The sequence below is a fragment of the Heliangelus exortis genome, chromosome 10 (genome assembly GCF_036169615.1).
Source record: "Heliangelus exortis chromosome 10, bHelExo1.hap1, whole genome shotgun sequence".
Classification (NCBI taxonomy): domain Eukaryota; kingdom Metazoa; phylum Chordata; class Aves; order Apodiformes; family Trochilidae; genus Heliangelus; species Heliangelus exortis.
Genome location: NC_092431.1, coordinates 799635 through 810681, shown reverse-complemented (window position 1 = coordinate 810681; position 11047 = coordinate 799635). Strand labels below are relative to the sequence as shown.

The 11047-nt window shown below is 48.6% G+C and overlaps 1 long non-coding RNA gene across 1 annotated transcript; it reads left to right on the top strand.

The window, feature by feature from the left end:
• The first annotated feature begins 6674 nt into the window (after positions 1-6674).
• LOC139800305 (uncharacterized) lies at positions 6675-10816 on the top strand. Its single transcript, XR_011727696.1, has 3 exons — positions 6675-6748; positions 8674-8948; positions 9750-10816. It is a non-coding gene; the product is annotated as an uncharacterized lncRNA (long non-coding RNA).
• The last annotated feature ends 231 nt before the right edge of the window (positions 10817-11047 follow it).

The following is an 11047-nucleotide window of genomic DNA, read 5'->3' as shown; positions in this document are numbered from 1 at the left end:
AGCAAGGGGAACTGATTGTGAACCCAGGCAGCAGCCAGCTGGAGGGGGTGATGAAGCATCACTTCCAGTTCCATCCTCCTCCACTCTTCCAAAAAGTTCTCGTGGGTGCTGGCACTCAGGAAAAAGCCCCAGGTTTGGGCTGAAAGGGTCCTTTAGTCCCATGCATGGTGTCCTGAGAAGTTAGATGCATCCTCTACCCTTGAGCAGGTTCTCTCTGGGCAACCCCTGTGGAGCACCTGAATATTTTGCTCTGAGTGCAGCCCCAGGAGAGGGCCCAGGTGCCTCAGCACTGCTTAGGATGCTCATTGCTTCCAGGTGCTGGGCCCTGATGGAGAGAATCCCTCCTAAGGGAATTCTAAGGATAATCTGAAGCAGGGTGGGCATTTTAGATGGGCTGTAGGAACCATAATTTAGGGAAGATGAAACTTGTTCACTTCTTAAATAAAAACTGAGGCTTAGCATTTGATCCCAAATGGAAGTCTCCCCCCCTCCTGCTGAAGAGAGGAGCATTGCAGCATCTGGGCTGGGAGTGCTTCATCTCCTGATGGGATCAACTCCTGCCCTGTGAGAGCTCTGGGAGCACCACGTGTTGAAGTTGGAAATGATTTCTTGTTTCTGTGTGATCAAACACTAGAGCAGGAGGAGGGTGATTCCCTCCTTATCTGGAGAGGAAGGGAAGCCTTTGGTCTGTTGTGAGGGATGTAAAGCAATTGCATGTTGGAGAGATAAAGAAAATAAATAAATACAACAATATTATCTCCAGCACACTGTTATGCTAGGGGGAAGAGGATGTCTTGGGGTGAGAAAATGATGCTGCTGCTTTTAGAGAAGAGAAATGATGTTGCTTTTGTGGATGGAGTTTGGCTGCAAGGAGGAAGGATGTCAGCTGCAATCTGTGTTTCCAGTGGGTGGGAGAAGGGATCCCAGCAAAGGAGGCTGAGATTAGGGAAAAGAGAAAAAGGGAACGAGCACAGTGGTGAGGATGGAGAGAGCAAGAATTAGGGGGTGGCAGCTCCAGCCTGGGAGGGCTTTGAGGGTAAACTAAATGAAATCTGAGAGGAAAGGTTTTGTTTTGCTTTGGGGGAGGCACCAAGGCTGGGGGATGGCCCAGCAACAGGCTGGGGGATGGCTGTGACGAGGTGTGAGGTGTCCCTTGGCAGGGGGGTTGGAGCTAGGTGATCCTCATAGTGCCTTCCAACCCTGAAAATTCCATGATTCTATGAGAGGTGGGAGCCAAAGCCTCCATGGGCTGTTCTGCTCTCCTTGTACCTGCTGGTGAGCAGGTGGAGATTAGAAACCTTGTCAAAGTATCCTCGGTGGTAACCATAGGAAATACCTGGACTTTCTTGAAGAGGAGGTCTCTGAATAAGGGAAGATTTTGCTCATTTTGGGGAGCAGGACTCTTTTTTCCCTGTAACTTGCTTTTTGTGGTGGTAGCACAGTGCATGCTGTAGAGGTGCCCAGGCAAGGGCATCCAAGCACTGAGGCAGGTGAAGTGCTGAAGGCTGCACCGTGACAAACAACCTGCAGGGGACAACAGAAATGTCACCCAGCTCAGTCCTTCTGGGGGGGCTTCCAACACCCAACCTGAAACCCGAGCTTGGCTTCTGGTGGAACCTTAAATTTTCACCCAGAAGGCAGTGAGTGGCCAGGAGCTGGGACCAACCTCTCCTCCTTGGGCAGTGCTTGTGTTGGATACAAGGTGATCAGAGGGTCCTCCCATGTGTGTCTGGGCTCAGAACCCCCCTGCTCTTGTCCCCCCAGAGCTGTGATTGCCTGGGGATGGGGCATGGGGTGTGGTGGCTGAGCAGGGGGCATTTGGGGACCTGGAGGTGCAGAGCAGGGACTTGGCTTGAGAGATGTCTCCAGTTAATCCCCCTCTCATTTCTCATGCTGGGGAGCTGAGGCCAGCGCAGGACACAGCACCCAGGCTCCTGGGAGATGAGGACAGATTGCCAGGTGGTTGGAAAATTCCCTGCTTGGCTTTCCAAAGAAAATCACGGCTTGGGTGGACATGTTATTTTGCAAAAACCCTGACATGCACTCTTCTCCCCACCCCCATTACCCCAGGCACCTGCCTTCCTATCAGAGGTGTGTCTGCTCCCAGCAGAGCAGCAGGCTGGGGAAGAAAGGCTTTCTGCAGCCCAGGCACACCACAGTCCTCTCTGACTCAAACCTGGGAAGTGCTCAGAGCAATTGGTGTCAATTCGGGTGCTCAGACACACGCAGGGAGGGTGCTCGGGCCAACTTCCTCAGACTGCTTGTGGTCAAAGATCCCCTTGCACTTTTCTTTCAATATTTTTTTTTCTTTCTCCTTGCATGTTAAGTGAATGGCCTGGAGAAATTCCAGGCTGGGTAATTACCTTCTGCCTACTTGAAATTCCCCCCTTGCAATTTCTCCAAGGGGAATTACTCCTTGACTGCTGCTGCTGCTGCTGCTGCAAAGGAGCAGAAATCGTGGTCTGTCTAGCTCAGAAAGGATGGACAAAGGAGAAATGGCTGCAGGATTCCCATAGGACTCACCCTTGGTCCCTCTGAGCTTCTCACCTTGAGTGTTATTTCACAGCCCAGCTGTGAAGCTCCTTCCCAAAGATCATCAGGATTTCAGGGCTCAGCTCTGGTCAGCTCAGGAGATGTTGGTCCCTCTTAGTGGTTGGATCTGGACAGCAAGGTTGGTACCAACTGCAGCCTCAGCCCTGCACTTATTTATTAGTTTATCTCCAGTGTAGAAGGAGCAAGTGAAGGTGTCAGAGATACAGGGGACCAAGCCTTCTATCCAGTTGGATTTCTTCTTCCTTAGTTCCTAATCTATCTTTTCTTTATTTTTCTCCTTCTCCCTGGAGAATTTATGTCCGTGTGTACCCTCACCTCCTCCTCCACTGGGGTCAGGCATCCCAAGTGATCCTTGCAGATTATTAATGAGGAAGATTCACCTCTTCAGCCTCCCCTGGGAGCTTTTCCCTTTCACTCTGTCTGATCCCTCTCTGAACCCAACCATTCTCTGAGGACAACGAGTCCCTGACTGTAGTGATGCATGGTGGCAAAGAGCAGTCCTTCTGTCTTTGGGCTCCTAGCAGAGGGACAGGGGGATGTGAGATGAAGAGAAGAGTCACACTCTTCATTCACTTTCTCCAGGACAACCACGGCTTTGTTCACACCTCTGTTCCTTTCCCCTTCTTCCCCACCCAGGGTTTGCTTTCTTAATTCTCACCCTCCCTTCACCCCAAAGCTATCCAGACCTTTGGTCACCTCTGTCACCTCAGGGATGGTGATGTGTTCCCTTTCTGATGGACACTTTCTGAATTAGGAGACTGAAGTGCCCACTACAACCAAGCCAGAGGTTCCCTGTGGAATTACACGTGATATTTTCTTTATCTGTGATATGCTGGACTCATTTCCTCATACTCCTCCTCCCTAGCAGTGTCCTTGTAGCCTCCATGATGGAGACAGGAGAAACCAGGTCTGGAGAGAGAGAGGCCATGGATTTTTGTATGAGGTCAGGTTCTGGAGCTGTGCGTGCACACAGACACATCCTCACAGCCTGCACCTCACCCTTGCCTCCTTAAAACTCCCCAGCCCTTGATTTGACCACCACTCCCTCAAGACCTGTCTGCACCCATACCTGGCAGCCCTGGGATGGCAGGGCAGGCAGTACCTGCCCCCACAGGCTCAGCCTGTCTGGATGCCTGCACAGCCCTTCCCTATCCCCCCAAAAATCTCGGGGCTCCTGCTATCACCTCTCTCCTTGCTTATCCAAGATGTGATGTCCTTGTCCCCCCAGGGAAGCTTCCAGAGCCATCCCGGAGCCATGGGTACAGAGAGAGAGACCCAAGGAAAGGGGAAAGGGTGAATCATAGAATCACAAATGGTTTGGGTTGAAAGAGACCTTCAAAAGTCACCTGGTCCAATTCCCAGTGAGCAGGGACACCTTCAACTGGACCAGTTGGGTCAGCCCTGTCCAACCTGATCTTGAAGGCTGCCAGGGATGGAGCATCCCCAGCTTCTCTGAGCAAACTGTGCCACTGTCTAACAGCCTGACAGGAAGGATTTTCTCTCCAATACTCATCTAAACTCCCCTCTTTCAGCTAAAAACTGTTACCCCTTGTCCTATCACTACAGCCCTTGCTAAAAAGTTTGTCCCCATCTTTCTTCTAAGAGCCCTTCAAGTATTTAAAAGCCACAATGAGGTCTCCCTGGAGCCGTCTCTTCTCCTTGTCTTGGTACCTCTCTGCATCTTGGCAGGTGGAGCAGCCCAGACCTGGCCTTGACCACCAGGCATTTCTTGTCTTAATATCATGGGATTTTTCCTGCCAGATGCTGCAGGTGGTTGATAACACCTGTGGCAGAGGTTTTCTGCTCTCCTTGCTCTTCAGTCAAAGCTTTCATTTATTTATCATGGAACCTACTGGCCTTCCATACCACTCCAGGGTTCTAGAGAACCAACTCCTTGTCCTTCAGAGGTTTTAGGGATTTACTTTGGGAAGCAGCATAACCCCCAGATGTCTCCTTCTCTTTGTTCAGTTTTATTGCTTCTCTGAATTGAAGCCACAGGTAGAACTTTAAAGAAAACCTCTCTGTCCCTGTTTGACTGTGTTGGGGTGGAGGAGGAAGCCCTGCAGGAGCTGTTTTAACATCCCCCATCTGCCCCTGGAGAGGTGGTGGTGGCATCAGCCACGTCTGACACTGCTCAGGATGCTCATTGCTTCCAGGTGCTGGGCCCTGGTGGAGAGAATCCCTCCTAAGGGAATTCTAAGGATAATCCAAAGCAGGATGGGCATTTTAGATGGGCTGTAGGAACCATAATTCAGGCAAGGTGAAACTTGTTCACCTCTTGAATCAAAAAATGAGGCTTAGCAATTCATCCAAACATGTCTCTGGTCACCAGAGCAGGGCCCTGCACTTCATGTGTGAGCTGCTGATTTGGGAAAAAAAAAGATAGCTTTTAACAGAACACAAGAAAAAACTCTGAGTTTCTCAACCACACAAGCTACTAGAAGCCTCTTTCAGGATGAAACGATTGCACCCTCTGACCAAGATGAATTACAGTGGTTTTTATCTATAAACATATTTCCATAATTAAATTTCAGGAGAACGAAATTCAGATGGGCAAGTTAAACCATTTTGTTTTGTCTTTGTTTCATTCCTCTGGCTTTAAAAAAAAAAAATCTGTTACCGAAAGCAACTCAGCTGATGGTCCTGAATTCACAGATTTCAGATTTATTTTATTTTGTGACAATTAAACTGTTCTCAGAGTGTCCCAGCATTAGGAAGAAGCTCCTGCAGGGTTCCTGTAGCTTCTTTTACCTGATAATCTTTGTTTCTTGGTTCAGACTCCCAGCCCCACTTTCCATTTTGCATTCCCTGGCTGATTCCTTGCAGGGAGGCGTGGGAACTGGGTGGGATATTGCAGCTCTTTTGCTGGCTGCTCCTCTGCTCTCACCACTGTGCTGCCTTGGAGCATCCCACAGAGGACAGATGCTGTCCCTGACCCTGTCACAGTTTGTCCTGCCCTTTCCTACCCACAGATTGCCAAACTCTTCGAGGTCTCTGGAATCACTTTGCCTACCACACCCTGTGCCTCCACACCCCTTTCAACACAATCCCACACCTCCTCCACCTCCCTGGGCTCCTTCTCCAGCTGGGGCCTTGAGCTTGCCTTGTTTTCCATCCCTTTCTCCGTGTCATTTGCTATCTGTGTGTCCTATCACCTCTTTGGGACACCTCTTACTTCATCTTCTCCTCCTTGGTAATGTGTCTTGGTCCCTGTCAGCACTGCAATCCCTCCCCACTTGCTGCAAACACCTCTGGAAAACAGAAAACTTGATCCTTTAGCAAGGGTGCCCTGGTTTTTATCTTCCTTCACTGTTTGCTAGCACTGAGCCAGCTGGGCATCCCCCTGTGATGGGTTTGGTAGGGGAAGGCAGAAATTACACAGCTGCTGCTCCAAAGATTGTCCAGTTCAAGCAAAACAACATTTTTCTTGGGTCGCCCAGCAGATCAAAATATCCCAGATCCCAACCTCATCCTTCAGCTCCTGGCTGGTGGTATCTGCCTCAGCATCCCAGGAGAACGCCCCAAGGAAGTGGTGGCATCTCAGGTCCCTCTCTGGAGCAGATGTTGTGTCATCCCTCAGCCTCAGCTTCCACCCAGAGAAACCCAAGTGACCCATTAGGAGGGCAGATTGTGTCCATTCATTAGTTAAGATCCATAAAAATGCTTTGAATCCTCTGTGGGGATCACAGGAGCCAAAGCACTTTTCCATCCTTAATTGCCTTGCTGCCCCATCCGAGAGCCAGGAAAATTGAGCTGGCAGGAACTCCTCTCATGGGAGATGAACAAATCACACAGCCAGCCTTAAATTCAGGGATTTTCCACTTACTCATCCTGAACCCAGCCTAAAGGTCCTTACTCAGCTCTTACCTATCCTTCACCTGCAAATAACATTATTCGTGTCAACAGGGGGTTCCCTACCAAGGGGAGAAGCAAACCAGAGGAAAGGTCAAATCTGCAAGGTCCAGTTTCCTTCCCCAACACAAAATGGGCTGAGGGAACAGCTCATCCCACCTGCCTGCAGGTGCATGATGAGAGGATGAAGGTTTGAGGGGATTTCCAGAGCTTGGAGCTTCAGGTTTCTGTGCTTTGGTGCTTTTTTCCCCCAGGAGCAGGGACACAGGGGATGCTCTGGATGGATCCCTGCTCAGAACATGCTGGTTGGTTACCCAGAACGTGCTGCCTGGTCAGCTGGCTGGTAAGTGAGGCCAGAAAAGGTCTTGACCATTCTTTGAGGGTGTGCTAACCCATGGCTCTCTTTTCCACCTAATTATTATTTTTTTTTTGTGAAATCTCCATGCAGCTTCTTCAAGGTTTCTCTCCCTTTCCCCACGAGGAGTGAAAGCAGTTGATCTGGAAGAAGCTGTAGGGGGTAACACAGGATAATAGTAATAATTTTATGAAGAAAAAAATTATCAGAACAATTTCAAAAAATGAGACAGAGGTGAGAGCTCTGAGGATGACACTGCAGGAATTCAGAGGTGCTGAACACCAGCCTGGTGAGGATGATCTGCTCTGTTCTGATAGAAAGGATGGGATCTTTTCAGAGCATCCCATGCACACCAGGACAATACCCATGAACATTTTACATTCTGTCAGGGGACATCTGGGTGTCCTAGCAGTGAGAGCTGAGTGATGAGCACACCTGGGTGAAACAAGACCCAGAACCTCAGGTGTATTTATTTCTGCAGTGGATTGCACCAATAAATCCTCAGTTCACTGAGGATCTCAGGTGCTGAAAGTCCTCGGACCTTAAGAGTTTTGTCCTGATGATCTGATGCTAGATAAACTTCAAGAGGGGAAATATTGGTCCAAGGAGAAGACTTGGCCCTTTTTTAATTGTTATTCTCAGAAAGATGTTTCTGGGCAGGGCAGTCACAGCTGATGACAGCCCAAGAATTGAAACAGAGGTGATTTTGGATAAAAATAAAATTAAATGAGTGCAGTGATATTGCACAACGGGGCTTTGCTCTGCTCTGGTGAGAACTCCCCTGCAGAGCTGGGTCCAGTTCTGGATTCCTCAGCACCAGAAGGACACGGAGCTGTTGGAGCAAATCCAGAGGAGGCCAAGGAGATGCTGGGAGGTTTGGAGCAGCTCTGGGGACAGGGGAAGAGAGTTGGGGAGTTGGAGAGTGTTCAGCCTGGAGAAGAGAAGGATCCAATGGGGAGACCTCAGAGCACCTTCCAGTGCCTGAAGGGGCTCCAGGGAAGCTGGGGATGGACTTGGGACAAGGGCCTGGAGGGATGGGACGAGGGGGAAGGGTTTCCAGCTACAAGAGTGAGATTTAGGTTAACCATTAGGAAGAAATTGTTTGGGGTGAGGGTGCTGAGCCCCAGGGTGCCCCCAGAAGCTGTGGCTGCCCCATCCCTGGCAGTGCTGAAGGTTGGATGGGGCTTGGAGCACCCTGGGCTGGGGGAGGTGTCCCTGCCCATGGCATGAGATGGTTTTTAAGGTCCATTTCCAACCCAAACCACTCAATGCCTCTATGGTTCTATGACCAGAATGGGAAATGAAGCAGGAAGACCACCCCACCCTCCCCTCCTCTCCACCAGGTGAAGCTTTGTGCTCACTGGTGGTACCAAACTGGGAGGAATTAACATCAAGTGAAGAGATCAAGCAGGGCTGGGCTGGGCTTACAAGAAACAACAACAGAATAACAGGAAAAAAAAGAAAAAAGCAAACAGCCTGGCAGCAAAGGAGCCAATGCAGCTCAGCTTGGCTGCAGAAGGGCACTGGAGGGGAGGGGTGGGGTCAGCCTCAGCCTCAGCCTCAGCCTTCCTTGGGGCCTGGAGCATCCCACAAATTCTTGCAGAGACAGTAACCAAATCCACATGGAGCACAGGCCTTGGCAGATGAGTGTAATTTAATTGAGTGAGCCCCATACCTGAGGGGAGAGGAAACTTGTTTATTTGGAAACAAAACGTTTCTCTTTTTTTTTTTTTCTTTTTTTTTTTTTTTTTTCTTTTTCTTTTTTTTTTTTTTTTTGGTTTGCTTTGTTTTAGCCTCAAGGCCCTTGGGAGTCTGTGCCAACTCAGCCTGCATGAGTCCTGTTTTGTTTTTTTTTTTAACCCTGCTTCTGCTGATTCAGGCAGAGACAGGACAAATAAATGTTTTTTTCCTAGGTACTAAGTCCAGAAGAGACTGTTAGAGAATTGTCAATTCCTACAAAAGAAAAGTATCCCACTCCTGGCTTCCTTGCTGCTTCCTTGAAGAAGAACATCTTTGGGTTGTGTTTTCTTCCCTGGTGGCTGAGACACAAAGGGACATTTTGATCACAGTCACTGTGAAGTTTGTGAAAAAAAAAAAAAAAAGAAAGCAGAAATATTCTCAAAAATCATTTGGTTCCAGGAACTACAGATTAAAAGGAAAGAAGACCCAAATGCCACGAGAAGCCCAGGTAAGGCTCTCTAGAATTAATGATAGAACCAATCTCCTCACTTGATCTTCTTCATCCCTCACTTGCTGCAGCTCAGGAGCCTGGGAAGAAATTTATGGTCTTGAACCAAAGATTTGTAGGGAAACCATGAAGTTGAGGGGAAAAAGGAGACAGGAGTACAGGGTCCAAATTTGCAACTGCCTGTTTCAAATGGGTGACAAGGTGCCCACTTGAAAATCCATATCCATATCTATATCCATATCCATACCCATATCTATATCCATATCTATATCATCCATATCCATACCCATATTTCTAATTTAGTTCTCCAGGGACATCTCAGTTCTGCTTCTCCTCTTCAGAGCCAGACAGCAAAGAGGAGTTGCCAGCCCTACAGTGGCTGCTGATGTGACTTTCTACAAAGAAATATCAAATCCCCCGTGCAAAATCAAAGCAGTTTATTTCATGACTGCTTTCCAGAGCTAAGGCCCACGAAACTGCTCTAAAAAAAAACATTCCACTTGGAAATGCTGAGCTCTTGGCTTGGAACCTTGGAGCTGCTCACTTTTTCGTCCACTCTCCTCATGACTTGGATCCAGTTTGCCCCATCAGCAGATGGGAAATGGAGGTAAAGAGAGGCTAAGAGGCAGGGCCAAGAAACCAAAGGAGTCATTTGCAAGGAAGATCTCTCTGTGGGGTTGCTTCCAGGTCATGGTCTTGCTCCGCACTAAGGTTTCAGAAAAAATGAGAGGTAGTACTAGGAAACGTTCTTGTGCCAGAAGTGAGAAGAATGATGCAAATTTTCTTTTATTGCTCTTGCAGCTCCCAGTCTGGCAGCACGCGAGCACGGAGGCAGAGACAGCAAAAGGTGCAAAGAGACATGAGAAAAACCTCAGTGTAAATGCAATATTCCAGCCACAGCTGGAGCACGGTGCAGCACGCAGATGCAGTACAAGGCCCGTGTCTAGGCAAGGCAAAGCCCTGCTTAATCCCTAGGGGAATGGAAGTTTTCATCTTTCCCAGGTTTCAGCCTATCTCTGGATCCAGGCTACTGCCAGACAGAAGCCCAAAGCCTCACCAATGTTGCAGCAATATCCACTTGCTTGAGGATGCAGCGAGGGACACGTCCAAGGTAATGCCAAGGATGGAGAAATTTAATACACGGAGCCTTTGAGCTATTCCCCATATCAAAACAGAGAGATAAAAAAAAACTACAAATGATTAGAAACTTTGCCAAGTGGTTGCACAAAGAGTGCTGAGGCAATGAAGCTGAAAGTTCATCTCCATTGGGTGAAACGTGTTCTCAGCAGGGAGGACATCAGGCCCTCAAAGAAAATGTGGTGGAGTGAACTTTTAGTAGGTGGCAGTTCAAAAGGAAAATGAGATACCAGGATATTTTTGGAAGAGAACTTAAATACCTGCGACACAGGTCCCAGCTAGAGAGGAGCTACAGGAGCCAACTGGTTGCTCTTGTGAACCTAAATTGCACCTAGGGCAGAATGGGAGGAAAAGAAACATCTGAATCAATGAGATGTTTCAGTTTGAGAGATGCAGACCTTTAGCACCCTCTGAAAATGGTGTACATGGCTCTCTATATCTTTAGTTCAGTCTTTAGGTCACTGCTGAGCACTACAGGTGGATGCCAAACCTCAGCTTAAATTCACCTGGGCTGTCCTCTCACCTTGTCACCACAAGTCAGGTGCATTTTTCCATGGGGACATCCAGTGTCCTGTCCAGGGAGAGGAATCTTCCCTCCAGCTGCTTTCCCAGCAAAATGAAGTGTCCTTTAAGGGGTGTCCTGTGTGGATTTGTCAGATATGTTGGGATGCATGAGGATGTCTATGTTTGGGTAATGAATCCCACCTTCTAAGTGGGACCAATATGGCAACTGCAATGTCTAAATATCTATAAATATCTAAATATATCTATAAATATCTAAATTTAGGGATGAGTGAATATGGCACCTCCATATAACCCAGACTTGAGGGTTCTCCCTGGAGTAAACAGGGATCCAGGGCTCTGCTGGGAACCTGCACACAGGTGAATGATGCTAAGATGCTCCAAGGCGTGTGAGATATCTGCATGGGGCTGGCTAAGGACCTGCTGGAGACCTGTGCCCT